This window comes from Ovis aries, chromosome 3, assembly GCF_016772045.2.
Source record: "Ovis aries strain OAR_USU_Benz2616 breed Rambouillet chromosome 3, ARS-UI_Ramb_v3.0, whole genome shotgun sequence".
In the NCBI taxonomy this organism is placed as follows: Eukaryota; Metazoa; Chordata; class Mammalia; order Artiodactyla; family Bovidae; genus Ovis; species Ovis aries.
Window position 1 is genome coordinate 71,417,423 of NC_056056.1, and position 3,997 is coordinate 71,421,419.

General features: G+C 40.4%; 1 pseudogene; it reads right to left on the reverse strand.

Moving 5' to 3' along the window:
- Positions 1 to 818: 818 nt before the first annotated feature.
- Positions 819 to 3,589, reverse strand: LOC114113722 (tigger transposable element-derived protein 1-like; annotated as a pseudogene).
- Between the last annotated feature and the right edge of the window lie 408 nt (positions 3,590 to 3,997).

Genomic DNA, 3,997 nt, shown 5'->3' on the forward strand with positions numbered 1-3,997 from the left:
ACAAGCAAGATTCAAAACTGGCTTGAAGATAGAGGGGGCCATATAGCAAGGATGTGAGGGTGGCCTTTAGGAGCTAAGTGCACCCCTAGGTAACAACCAGCAAGAAAATGAGACTTTGGTGCTACAGTCACAAAGAAATGAATTCTGACTACAACTGGCATGCTTAGAAGCACATTCTTTCTTAGATCCTCCAGATAAAGAGTGCAAACCAGCTGACAGCTTGATTTCAGTCTTGTGAGGCCCTAAGTGGAGAACCCAGACAAATCCACAACAGATTTCTCATCCACTGTACAGTGAAATAAGAAGGTGGGTGTTGTTTCAAACTGATATATTTGTGGTTGTTACACTGCAGTAAAAAAAAAAAACAATACAATGGTCTAAGTTAGATTTAGTATTCTAGGGCTGCCCTTGTTCAAGGCAATATTCAGTGCCAACCTCCTGAATAAGCACAATAGATAGACCTCTATAAAGTCTGTCACCAATTCAGTGTGATTTCTGGGGGCCCTGGAATAGTTGTGCTGATCCTAAAGCTTCCTCATTCATGCACCAGTGCCTGAAATCACTTGAACTGTGAGAAAAGCCTTTCATTAACAAATACAACCTAAAATGGAAATCTCCTTCAGAAAGACATCGTAATGACTTAAATTTACAGGCATGCCACGTAGAAATTGTGAGTATGGTTCTAAACCACTGCAATAAAGTGTGTCATATGATAATTTTGGTTTCCTAGTGCATATAAAAATTATATTTATACTATACTGTCGTCTATTATACGTGCAATCACATTATATCTTCCAAATTACATATATTAACATTAATTAAAAATACTTTATTACTAAAAAATGCCAGTCCCCATCTGAGCCTTCAGTGAGTCATAATCTTTTTGCTGGTGGAGGGTTTTGCCTGAATGTTGATGGCTGTTGACTGGTCCGAATGGTGGTTGCTGAAGGTTGGAGTGACTGGCATTTTTATAATAAAGCAATGAAGTTCACTGTATCAACTGACTCTTCCTTTTACCAAAGATTTTTTGTAGAAGGCAAAGCTGCTGCTACTGCTAAGTCATTTCAGTCATATCCGACTCTGTGCAACCCCATAGACGGCAGCCCACCAGGCTCCCCCATCCCTGGGATTCTCCAGGCAAGAACACTGGAGTGGGTTGCCATTTCCTTCTCCAGTGCACAAAAGTGAAAAGTGAAAGCGAAGTTGCTCAGTCATGTCTGACGATTAGTGACCCCATGGACTGCAGCCTACCAGGCTCCTCCACCCATAGGATTTTCCAGGCAAGGGTACTGGAGTGGGGTGCCATTATTTCATTGTTTTTTACCTACTGTAGAACTTCTTTCAAAACTGGAGACTATCCTCTCAAAACCTGATAAACTTTCTGCTTTATCAACTAAGTTTATATAACATTCTAAATACTTTGTTGTCATTTTGGCAATCTTCACTGCATCTTTACCAGAAATAGATTCCACCTCCAGAGCTACTTGTTTGCTCATCGGTTCAAATTTTATCATGAGATTGCAGCAATTCAGGCACATCTTCATGCTCCACTACTGATTCCTATTTTCTTGCTAGCTCCAGTGACTTGTTCAACTTGAAGTAACCCTTCGAAGTCATCCACGAGGATTGGATTCAACTTCTTCTAAAATCCTGTTAATGTTAATATTTGACTTCTCCTCATAAGTCAAGGGTATTCTGAATGGCATCTAGAATGGTTGTCATTTAGTTGCTTAGTCGTGTCTGACCCTTTTGTGACAATTCTCCAGGCAAGAATAGTGAAGTAGGTTGTCATTTCCTTCTAACAGAGGATCTTCCCAACCCAGGGATTGAACCCATGGCTCCTGAATCACAGGCAGATTCTTTACCACTGAGCCATCAGGGAAGCCCATCAAGAATGGTAATCCTTTCCAAAAGGTTTTCAATTAACTTTGACATATCTTTCAGAAGAATTATTACCTATGGCAGCCATAGCCTTAGGAAATGCATTTCTTAAGTAATAAGGCTTGAAAGTTTAAATTATTGCTTGATTTGTGGGTTGCAGAATGCGTGTTGTGCTCAGTTCAGTTCATTTCAGTTCATTCGCTCAGTCGTGTCTGACTCTTTGCGACCCCATGAATCGCAGCACACCAGGCCTCCCTGTCCATCACCATCTCCCAGAGTTCACTCAGACTCACGTCCATCAAGTCCGTGATGCCATCCAGCCATCTCATCCTCGGTTGTCCCCTTCTCCTCCTGCCCCCAATCCCTCCCAGCATCAGAGTCTTTTCCAATGAGCCAACTCTTCGCATGAGGTGGCCAAAGTACTGGAGCTTCAGCTTTAGCATCATTCCTTCCAAAGAAATCCCAGGGCTGATCTCCTTCAGAATGGACTGGATGGATCCCCTTGCAGTCCAAGGGACTCTCAAGAGTCTTCTCCAACACCACAGTTCAAAAACATCAATTCTTCAGCGCTCAGCCTTCTTCACAGTCCAACTCTCACATCCATACATGACCACAGGAAAAACCATAGCCTTGACTAGACGGACCTTAGTCAGCAAAGTAATGTCTCTGCTTTTGAATATGCTGTCTAGGTTGGTCATAACTTTTCTTCCAAGGGATAAGCGTCTTTTAATTTCATGGCTGCAATCACCATTGCAGTGATTTTGGAGCCCCAAAAAATAAAGTCTGACACTGTTTCCACTGTGCTAGGAGGTGTGAAAACAACATTAATCTCATTGAACATTTCCGTCAGAACTCTTGGGTGATCAAGTGCTCTGTCAATCAAAAGGAATATTTTGAATCTCTTCTCTGAGCAATAGGTCTTAGTAGAGATTTTAAAATATTCAGTAAAACAAATTGCAAAGTGGTATGATGTCATCCAGGTTTTATTGTTCCATTTATAGAGCACAGGTAGAATACATTTAGTAGAATTATTAAGGGCCCTAGGATTATTGGAAATGCTAAATGAACACAGGTTTCATCAGCTTCTTAGCCTCTAAAAAGAGTCAGCCTGTGCTTTGAAGCCAGGCACCAACTTCTCTTTAGCTGTGAAACGTCCTAAATGTCATCTTCAAGTAGAAGGCTATTTCATCTACACTGAAAATCTGTTGTTTAGTGCAGCCACCTTCATCAGTTATTTCAGCTGGATCTTCTGGATAAATTGCTACAGCTTCTACACCAGGCACTTGCTGCTTCACCTTGCACTCTGATGTTTTGGTGACAGCTTTTTCTCTAACCTCATGAACCACACCCTGCAAGGTTCAAGCTTTTCTTCTAGAACTTCCTAACCTTTCTCACCCTTCATAGAATTGAAAGAGTTAGGGCCTTGCTCTGGCTTAGACTTTGGATTAAGGGAATGTTGTGGCTGTTTTGAGCTTCTATTTGGATGGCTAAAGCTTTCTGTTTATCAGCAATAAGGCTGTTTCACTTTTTTATCATTCTTTGTTCACTGGAGTAGAACTTTTCATTTCCATCAAGAACTTCTCATTTGTATTCACAACTTGGCTAACCTGTTGGTGCAGAAGGATTAGCTTTTGGCCTGCATGACTCTAGATACAGCCTCCTCACTAGGCTTAGTCACTTTTAGCTTTTGATTTAGAGGGAAAGACATGCACACTCCCATCAAGGACCTACTGTATAGCACAGAGAACTATACTCAGTATTTTGTATTGACTTATAAGGGAAAAGAATCTGGGAAAAAATAGGTATATCTATCTATCTATCTATCTATATCTGAATCACTTTACACTTGAAACTCACACAACATTATATATCAACTCTACTTCAATTAAAAAATAAAAGAGAATCAAAGATGTCGACATGGCAACAGATCACAGGAAAAAAAACAATATTTCTATAAGCCACCAAAGTTTTCTGTAACTGCCAATAACATGTGTGTCTAACTGATCCGAAGTCTCATCCCTTTAATCTCCTCCTTAACAATGGACAGTTGTATATGATTCTAAGAGTGCAGTGTAATATTGTAATTTAAGATCACATTTCAATCTATGCTTATTGA